Genomic DNA, 11,063 nt, shown 5'->3' with positions numbered 1-11,063 from the left:
ATTTGAAAATGTTATCTCTAAGTGGCAGATGCCTAGTGTTTGAGCCACGGGATTTTACTTTTTCCCAGTTCAGATGAGGTTTTCTGTTCAAGCTCTAGCTGTACTTTCCCTTCACTGTTTCAATCAGTAAATACATTTATATACTAAATATATACCCATAAAGATATATATATACTCTTACACATACATATTCACTTATATACCTTTAAAAACAGTTGACCATAGGAAACATTGAAAAAAAATAGCTTCAATATATTTAAATACATAATTCTAGAGCAAATTCTGATGAAATAATTTAGAGTATTTTTCACTAACCTTTTATCTGTCACCATTTTTTTCTAATTTTAACATATTCCATACCCAGACTTGGCTTACCAAACTTGATTTAAAGCCTCACTCTATTTCTCTTCCTGGGGAGTGTTCATGACTCTGGAGCCTCAAGCTGTTGGATCAAAGCTTTGTTACATCTCTGCAGCTGTCTTAACTACTCTGGAGAGCACAGTTTGAGTCCTTCCAAGCTCATCAAAGAGAGGTGTTACGTACACTTTCTCACACCCCTGCTCTCAGAACATCTGCTTCCTGTCTCCGGTATGCAGTAGCTAATGGGAAGTGCTGTAACAGAGGGCAGTTCTATTGAGAGGATAAATGCCCTCCTGATTAGGCCTTCTTCAGTCCTCAAAGTTCTCCTTGCCATTTTGCTCCTGATAAGTTTGAGAGCAGTTGATTAATCATAGTGTACTGGCAAGGAGTCAGATGATTTAATGACTGTCCAACTCTGCTGTGAGGTGACGGTATCACTTGGGCAAACCATGGGTTCTCTGATTCTTCAGTTCTTCTCTTTTTCTGCCAAAAAGCATTGTTTCCACTTGATCCAATGCAAGGGAGAGAGCTCCAGAGTGGTTAAAAGAATACCTAGTTGTTTCAGGGAGAAGGTTAGGGAAAAACCAGATATCAGGGGAATGCAAAGGGGCCCCTAAAGGCCTCTGGACTTCAAATGCTCCTACTTGTGCTTGAGGGTGAACCTTTCAAAGAGATATTCACCCATCCCAGCCTGGGGCCAGGCCAGTCTGTGGAGGTTAGTCAGGTGGTCACTGGCCTTCTTGATGAGTTCCACCTCCTCATACAGGAAGTGGTTCTCCAGGAAGTCAAAGAAACAAGAGTCTGTACAGGCAGAAACCAAGGCATGCAGATCCAAAAAGGCCTGGTTCAGGTTCTCTGCAGCTATGGCAGCTTCCATGGCATCCTGAATTTCACCCCACTTGTCTTAGGATGGCTTCAGTGTGTTCTGGAAGAGGGCATGGCCTGCTGTGCTAGTTTTGCATCTTTAAGAGACATTTGGCACCCTCGCACTTCTCCTTGGCAAGTTCACAGAAGTGGCCAGTGCCCCTCCAGAGCCACATCATCATGGTTGAAATAGAAACCCAGAGAGAGGTAGGTATAGGAGGCCCACAGATTCAGGATGACCAGGTGGTTGATGGTGGCCTCCACCTCGGTGGAATAATTCTGACCAAACTGGTAGCTCATTGTTGTTTGGCAATAAGGAGTTAAGTTCAAAAAATGGTGTTGGCTGGTCTCAGAGGCTGAGGATGGCTGAGGTGGTTCTGAAGGTGGTGATTGAAAAAGAGATGGGAGGGTGGTGGGAGGCGGGAAGAAGGGTATCCGTGGATCTGTTCCATTCAAACACGGTTGAAGCAAGATACAGATCTGGGGGACTGCCAAGGACACTGCTTGATTCTCCAGTTCTTCATCTACAGAATGAGACAATGGGATAATATGACCTTAAATTTATTTAAAGTTCTATGATACTAATCCACTCCTGATACTCTTCTTATCATATAGATCTTGTATACAGGACAAGGAAAGAGTAGGTTTACAGTTGTGAGTACATGAAACACAGAGTTAATAAAGCTATTGTAATAATCATAACTTGCATGTCTTTTTCCATATGCACAACTGGAAACCTATTTTTGCCCCACCGTGTATGGGTAGTAATTGTTTTCCCTAACTCATCATTGATTATAGTCATTGTCTTGATTTATAATTGTTTTCTCATAAAAATTAAAATTATAATATTCTGGCATATAACCAAAAACCTTTGAACAAATTTAAACCAAAAATTCAGCCAAGTTACATTATATTAAAGCCCTAGATTCTTCTACTGAAGTGTCTTTATCAGATGTTTGTTGAAGAGTTGCCATTACACATTAATGTATGATAGTGTTGGGAATTTGTCCATGGACGTACCCTATAATATTACAAACTACCCTTCAAAATAAAAAATCTAAAGTCAGATGACTGATAACCGAATGACTGTTTTAGTAAATACAAATATGATATTCCAAAAGGCTTTTACTTGTACAGAATTTAAGAAAGTCCTGAGAGTTTCCAGCTGGAGTGGAGTTGAAGACATGAGAATGAGTAGGGGCCTCTGGGAAGAGTGGGCTGAGGGCAACAGAAAACCCACAGGCACCCTCAACATTTGAAGGACTGGCAGAGGAACAGGAGCTCTCCAAGGAGTCTGAGAAGAAACGAGAGGTAGGAGGCGAAGCCGAGGGAGCCTCCATCCAGTCTGAGAAGCTAGGAGGAAGACACTTTCCAAAACGAGGAAGTGGGCAATGGTTTAAAATGTTTTAAGGAGGCAAAATATAATATGCATTTAAAAGGATATTTTGCTAGGAAGAAATCCACTCAATCTATAGTAATTGGGGTTTATTTTAAGGATATTTTATTTGAGTTTTATATAAATTTGAGAATAAAAATCCAAATACAACTATACAACAAAAAAACTGGCTGCTGAGATCTGGAAAGGCATCAGAAACCAAAGCTATACCCTCCACCCCTCTCCCAGGGGCTATCTCTGAGCAGCTGCTTAGTTATCTGTTCTCAGCCAACACCTTTCTCTGCTGTTTCTCATATATGACCACAGTGGCCTCCTAGGTCCATTTCCTCCTCACCAACTGCCAGATTTTCTTTGATCTTAGTCCAAATTCATGAGAGAATGTAGCCAAGCTCTTCTTTTTGAGCCTGTACACAAAAATCACGAATTTCTGGCCCGTCCTATAGATTAACTGCCTTTAGATCAGGTGTCTTCTGGCTAATCAGTTGTGACCAGGTGGGGGTGTTGCCTGGGGGAATCTCACAGTAGAGGGTACATCCCAGTCTACTTGCAGGCTATGGCACAGCAAGTTCATTTTGAAAGGTGTGGACTGACTACTTAAGTCAGAAGGGGAAGTTTGTTCAGTAGGTGAATTGATCAGCATGTCCAGTACAGGGTCTATTTAACTGAGCTACTGAATTCTACATAATTTTGGGAAGAATGCTTTCAGTAGAATGGTACAAAGGGGCAATCAGATTATAATGGAATGAGGAGTAAATGGGAGCTACACAAGTGAACAGAGTGTGTGAAGATTATCTCTGGCAAGGCAGTGGCAATTGTCACATCATGGAAAGAATAAAGATGGAAGCTAAGGGAAACATCAAATATAAACTTGATAAAGGATGTTTTTAAAAGAAAAATATAGCAGTGATTTTAGATTGTTTTTCTGAATGGAATGAAGGTTGAAAATAGAAAAAGAAAGAGAGGCTGATAGATAGAACAGGTTTGCCGAGGAGACAGGCAAATGGAAGGATGCATCTAAAATGGCAGGCGAGACAGTGGATTTTGTCTTGTAGGAGGAAAGATGTATCTATCAGTGACAATAGGCTAGACTGTGCTGCAATAACAAACAACTCTAAAACCTTAGTTGATTTTAAAAAAGGCTTAATTCTCATTCATACTATATTTCTGCCCTTTTTTGCTCATCATAGTAACTTTGATGTTATTCAAAAATTGCTGGTTTGTGTGCTGAGGGGAAAGGAGCTCTGGCAGGTCTCCCACTGGCAACTGAATGCTCTGACCCCAGGGGAACATGTGCCATTTCCCCACACAGATTATTGGTAAGGACTAGTTAACCACTCTGGAAGTACTAGGGGATAAGAGTGTGTGATCTTAAAAGTGCTAGAAAGCTGGATAGTTGGGGTATTTGGTGAACAACTTGATGACTACAACACGTAAAGAAAATAATGAGAGTGAATGTCAGTAGCTCTGTGATTGGTTTCTGAGAAAGTGAGGTGCACATTGACAGGGATGAATGAATTGGTGAAGGCTTTGCAATAATTGTTGGGAGAGGAAACTAATAAGAGACACAGAGAAGGATTGTATGTTATTTCTAAGAACCTGACTGAGGATGCAGACTGTTAATTTATGGTGACACTAACGTGCTTCTCTGATAATATTCACGAGTCCTGATATGGAAGGACAATGTGGATGATGGCTCTGGGATGAGGTTTTGCTGGGCACATGTAGCAGAAGAATTGTACAAAGAAGTTGAGAATATTAATAAGCATATTGTTAAATGGTCATGTGATCTAGGCCATTAGGGAAGTTGATGAAAAGACGAAGGGATGGTTGGATTAGAGAAAATAAAGGAAAAGCAGGATAGGTAAGATTTTAAAATACCCTTGCTTAACTATATAAGAATTATTGAAGTTAGGATGGTTTGGGGGCATTTATTAGATAGCCCTACTTTTATGGCCATAAACCATGAGGGCTTTTGTTATTCACTAAAATGTATGGAGATAGACCATCTGAGGATAGGTCCAGTGACTCAGCAATATCATCAAGGATGAGGCCCTTTTCATCTGTCCACATTGCAACCTCAGGGCATTGGTGTTCTTTCTTTTTTCACAGACTTGCCACCTCCTCTTTGCAAGCTGGCTGCCATGGCTCTAGGCAGCATATCTCCACACAAAAATAGGAATGGAGGATGGGGCCTGAGAGATCTTTGTTTCTGCATTGTCCCTAGTATCACAGAAAAAAATACTTCCTTTTTATCTGTTCAGTCAGAAGTAAGGCACATGCTTACTTGTAGGCCAATCACTGGTCAAAAGCAATGGGGTTGCCCTGACTGATTTCACATGGATCATTGCTCATCCCATGGGACCAAACATGGCTGCCTGAAAAACATGGGGGTCTGTTATTGAGGAGGATAGGAGAAATTACTATAGGAGTACAGTGGAAATAGTGGCCTCACTTCTCAATGAATGATAAGACCACATGCTCAGGATGCAAAATTATTATCATTGCTTATTCAGATTTTTTAAAAAATGTGTAGATACAGGTTCTGAGCAAACTAAGGATTTATTACCAAAGGGATGGCATTGTAATATCATGTAAAATTTGAATTCATTTTTAGAGAGTTGACTTAGCACCCTAGGGCACTTAATGTTCCTTGGGTAAAGACTGTTGATTGGAAGAATTTTGCTGACTGATCTATGTGCATAGATTTTCTATGCTAATGGCTATCACAGTTGTGGTATAAAGTCTGTGTCACTGTGGAACTAAAAATTCCAGGATAGTAAATGTTCAGTTGTCTAAATTATCTTTTTAAAAACCCATTATATAAGCTTGTTTCCTTCCTTAGTTTTTTTCACAGAAATGCTATATGCTATGAAGATGTATGTCCCAAATTCAGGTCTTGTATTAGGGACAGTTAACCCTTGAACAACACAAGAGCAGGAGGTGCTGACCCCTTGAGCAGTGAAAAATCCACATATAACTTTTGACTTCCCTAAAACTTAAGTTGTCCCTTGGTATCCTTGTGGGATTGGTTTTAGGACCCCCTCTGGATACCAAGATGGTGGATGCTCAAGTCCTCCGTATAAAATGGCACAGATCAATGCATACAAGTCAGCCCTCTGCATCCACAGACTCCCAAGTGTGGACTGAGAACAGTAGAGGTATGTATTGAAATGAATCTGCATATAAGTGGACCTGCACCATTCAAACCCATGTTATTCAAGGTCAACCAAATTTGCATTCAAGTTCCCTATCCTGTCAGATATTGCTTTACAAGTTCAGTGGTATATACTGTTAGGGATAAGGGATTAGTTTGCTCTGTTTTACTTCTTTCCAATTTGAATAGGAATAGTACAGAATTCATCAACATTGTTTCATTCAGTGAGCATTTGTTTTGCAAATTCAATATGAAATGCAGTTTTTAGGTGCTTACTTGGGATGTAAGCCTGAAAGGCCCTCAGTGCCTGCTCGCAGGGTGCTCCCACTGTCACTGTGAGTGCTGCTGTGGCAGGGCACAGGTAGTCATCTGAGCACATCTGCTACTTGACATGCTCGTTAGTTGTTAGAGTACCCAGGTTCTCTGGGTATGCTGCTGTATCTTTTTGCTATGTCATCTCAGTGCCTGAACTAGTTTTAGCTTATTTGTTCTTAAAAACTAAGGTTTTTCTTATCCAGAAACTTGTATCATCTCAATCACCATAAAATTGTTTGTTTTTCCATGGTGTGTTCTTTCTTCATGAATTCCCAGTTGTGAAATTTAATATTGACTTAAAAAATCACACCCTGTACTCTGAGTCTGTAGGTTGCTTCCTCAATGTCCTCAATGTCAAGATTGGTGACTTTTCAGTCCACCAATCTTCAGCCTTCCAAGTCTGAGGAAAACAGGCAGGACTCTGGGTTGTCACTCTGCATTGCCTCTTGTAAAGGGCCTGAAACCCAAGATCATGCTAACAGTGCCCTTTATGAATAATGAATTTAATTTTAAAAATACATGCAGTAGTTTAAAAATGGATCCTAGCTGATTATATCTAGGACTTCCCAAAGATACATGTATGAGTATGGGATCTTTTTGTGAGTACCTATAATACTGGGTACATTCCTTTATCATTGAATTCTAGTGGCTTGCTTTTATATGTTCCCTGAAGGCAATAATTTCTTGTGAGAGGTGCTATTTTCTTTAACTGTGAGCTAGGCACTTTAGCCATTAGGCTTTTTTCATGCCTTGTTCTGTGGGCCGCACATGCCCTGTTTCAGTATTGTGATTTGTTCACAATTAGCCTTATACTTACATGCTGAAATTGTTATAATGCGAACTACTGCCCCAACTCATACTTTCTCTACTCTAACTTCTAGGCTAGGTCCAGGAAAACAGATTTCTTCTAATATGATTTGCTTTCTCCTTCCTGAATCTTTTACTCAGTTCTGGCCTTATACATAGGCCATATTTGCTGGTTATCTACCTGGCATAATTTGACAAACACTAACTGAGGTTACTAGATTTTCTGTTAGATCACTAGTTTCTACAATTCCATCACTGAAGATACACTGCTGTCCTAGTCAGTTCAGGCTGGTTCCTTGATATGTGCTCACCTGGCAGAAAGGCAGAACTCTGGCCTCTCATGATCTGGTCACCACGAAGGCCCCAAATCCTGATATCATTACATTGGGGGATCAGGCTTCAACGTATGAATTGGTTGGGGGCATAAACATTCAGTCCATACAACTCCATTGGCATTTTTTTTTTCTAATACCATGTTAACTCCAGGACCTCCACAAAGGGTAACACATTTGCCTGACAAGGTATGTTGGTTCCATTGTCCCTGCTTCTACTAGTTGTGAAAATATATGGTTTCAAGCCACCAGGGACTTAGGTGGGCCAGACCTGTGGGTTTTTGCAGTGCTGGCTCTGTCCCCTGGCCAATCTGTATGCGTGCTCAGTACATAGTCTGTCAACATCAACCTCAGTGGGTGCAGGAGGAAAGCTTTTCTTGTCACCAGCCATAAGAAGCGCAGCAAGAGCGTTCTTCATGCCACTCTCTCCACCTGCTCCCCACCCTCTAATAAACGCTCAGTTGACCCTCCCATCAATTCTCCCTCCAAAATCAATGATCCTTTAGGGAAAATGATGTCACAGAATCTTAGCTCATTTAAATCTAAATGATATAGTTCAAAGAGGTAAACATATGTGAAAGTTTGTTTTACCTTGTGCAACAGCTGTTCATGTGAAAAGTCATTTGTCAATCAGATTTTTGGGAATATAAATATCTCTTAAATGCTTCAGGGGAAATTTTTACCTAAAGGAACCCAGCAGTGAAACTTCTAAAGTAAAGATTCCCTTATTAGGGATACAGATAATCACAAAATATTCTGTGTGTTTAAAGTTTAAAGACAGTCTCTTTTTAATCCTTACAGGTGATAGTCTGTTATATAGAAATTGGATTGCATACTCATTACAGTATGGGTGGTTATTTTCAAATTATGAGTCAGTAGTTCCCGGTATAAACCCAAATTAATTCTCAAATTCAAACAATCAATCAATCTGTGTTCATCTCTCTCTTTCACACATACACACACATGACACACATATAAATTACACTACAGTTGAAGTGTGGAAGGGAGAGACTGTGTAATTAATTCTGAATACTGAAGGAGATGGGAAACTTAAGGGATTTTGAAGAGTGAAAGTTGTGATTGACAAAATGATTTGCAGATCTTGATTGGAGTTTTCTCTGGGGACTGTTTTGTCTCTGTTATAGCTGGTTAGATTTCTTGAACTGAAATGTGAATTTCACTTTTAAATTATAATAATTTAAGATTCTCTTAGCACAGTTGGTACCATCAGTCTGTGCTTGGTAACCTGTTTCATTTATCTAGAGGAATTTTTAAGGAAGCAATGTTGTTTTTCCTAACTGTTCCTTCTGCAAGAGTGTAGTGATATTAATATTACAAACAACAACAACTAAACATATGGGCAAGCTCATTTAATTTCTGTCTAATTTAAAATTTCCTTTTCTTTTTTTAAAGAAAATTGTATCAAATTTTTTGCATTGCCATTTAACCCCCTTATACTTCCTTTTGCATCCCGCATTCACCAAATTGTTGTCCATGTCCATGAGTCCTTTTTTCTTTTTGCTCAATCCCTTTTCCCCACCCCCACCCCACTCCTTAACTGTCATCCACACTCTATGAGCCTGTCTCTCTTTTGCTTGTTAGTTCAGTTTGTTCCTTAGATTCCACATATGAGTGAGATCATAAGGCATGTGTCTTTATCTGATTGGCTCATTGCACTTAGCATAATGTTCTTCTGATCCATCCATGCTGTCGCAAAGGGTAAAATTTTCTCCTTTTTTATGGCTAAGTAGTATTCTATTGTGTAAATGTCCCACACTTGTTTTATTCACTCATCTACTGATGGAAACCTGGGCTGCTTCCATAATTTGATGATTGTAAATAATGCTGTAATGAACATAGGTGTGTTTATGTTGTTTGGAATTAGTGTTTTGGGTTTCTTCTGATATATTCCCAGAAGAGGGATTACTGGGTCAAAAGGCATATCCATTTTTAATTTTTTGAGGTATCTCCATATTGCTTTCTACAGTGTCCACACCAATCTGAATTTCCACCAACAGTGCAAAAGGGTCCCCCTTTCTTCACATCCTCAGCAACACTTGTTGTTTATTGATTTATTGATGATGGCCATTCTGACAGGTATGAGGGGATATCTCATTGTGGTTTTAATTTGCATTTCTCTGATAATTAGTGATATTGAGCATCTTTTCATATATCTATTCGCCATCCATATGTCCTCTTTGGAGAAGTGTCTATTTAGGTCCTTTGCCCATTTTTTATTTGGATTGTTATTTTTTTGGTGTTGAGTTTTGTAAGTTCTTTATAAATTTTGGATATTAATCACTTATCAGATGTATTGGCAAGTATGTTATCCCATTCTGTGAGTTGTCTTTTGTTTTGTTGATGGTCTTCTGTGCTGTGTAAAAACTGTTTAGTTTGATGTAGTACTATTTGTTGATTTTTTCTTTTGTTTCCCTTGCCTAGGCTGATATATTATGTAAAATATTGCTACAAGAAATGTCTGAGATTTTGCTGCATATGTTTTCTTCTATGATTCTTATGGTGTTAAGTCCGATATTTAAGTCTTTAATCCATCTTGAGTTTATTCTTGTGTATGATGTATGAAGGTGGTCTGGTTTCATTTTTCTGTCTGTATCTGTCTAATTTTCCCAATACCATTTATTTAATAGACAGTCTTTAGTCCATTTTATCTTCTTGCCTCCTCTGTCAAATATTAATCAACTTTAAAGGTGTGGGTTTATTTCTGGGATCTCTATTCTGTTCTGTTGACCTATGTGTCTGTTTTTATGCCAGTACCATGCTGTTTTGATGATTATAGACTTAGAGTATAGTTTCATATTTGATAGCATGATTCCTCCAACTTTGTTCTTCTTTCTCAGAATCACTTTTGCTATGTGGAGCCTTTTGTAGTTCCATATAGGTTTTTGAAATATTTGTTCTGGATCTGTGAAATACATCATTGGAATCTTGATGGGAATTGTGTTGAATCTATAGATTGCTCTGAATAGCACAGACATTTTAGTGATGCTAATTCTTCCCATCCATGAGCATGGTATGTGCTTCCGCTTATGTCTATCTTCTTCACTTTCTTTCTTCAATATCTTACAATTTTCTGAGTACAGCTCTTTTACATCCTTGGTTAGATTTATTCATAGATATTTTATTCCTTTTGAAGCAATTGTGAATGGGATTGTTTTCTTAAGTTTCCTTTCTGTTAGTTCGGTCCTTTTCTTCTCGGTATTGTATGTGAGATGGCAGGGTCTAGTAAAGAGCAAGGTGTATCTGTCCAAATGGCTAACATATATAATTCCTGGTAATTATCACTGTTGATTCAATTTGCAAGACTTTAGCTAATTAAAAACTTTAGACTTTTCATATAGTACCTAGTGTGAACTAACTGTGCTTGAGAAGGTCATGGTCAAATAGTGCACCAGCATAGAAGCACTTCTTCTTGGGGGAACTGCTGAGACTGTAGATTGAACCTCAAGACCCAATTCCAGTCTTGAAAAATGCATTTTTTTCATGCCTTTGCCAGTTGGACAACCTGATACTTCAAATTACTTCTCATTGTGGTAGGTATTTTATTTTATCTTAATACTTCAAGAGAAAAGCTATGCCTTCCTAGTATTTCTGGACTGGGTGAGAGGAGCTAAGGGGAAGTAGGATCTAGGGACATTTTCTCTGAATAGAGAGCTGGACATTATGCTTGGACAGTGCAGATAAACGTGCAAAAATCTAGTCAGGCCAGTGAGGGTGGTTAATGCTCTTTCTCTAGATTTGCATAACTAGCCCACATGGACTCACCCAGAGGTTCTTTCTGCTTCTTTCTGACCCTCTCCACACTTCTAAAGTATAC

The 11,063-nt window shown here is 39.0% G+C and overlaps 1 pseudogene; it reads right to left on the bottom strand.

Annotated features, from left to right (window-relative positions):
* Nucleotides 1–1,000: 1,000 nt before the first annotated feature.
* LOC114496557 lies at nucleotides 1,001–1,595 on the bottom strand (annotated as a pseudogene).
* Nucleotides 1,596–11,063: the final 9,468 nt, after the last annotated feature.

The sequence above is a fragment of the Phyllostomus discolor genome, chromosome 3, assembly GCF_004126475.2.
Source record: "Phyllostomus discolor isolate MPI-MPIP mPhyDis1 chromosome 3, mPhyDis1.pri.v3, whole genome shotgun sequence".
NCBI classification, from domain to species: domain Eukaryota; kingdom Metazoa; phylum Chordata; class Mammalia; order Chiroptera; family Phyllostomidae; genus Phyllostomus; species Phyllostomus discolor.
The sequence above is the reverse complement of the archived record's forward strand: the minus strand, read 5'-3'. Positions and strand labels throughout refer to the sequence as shown.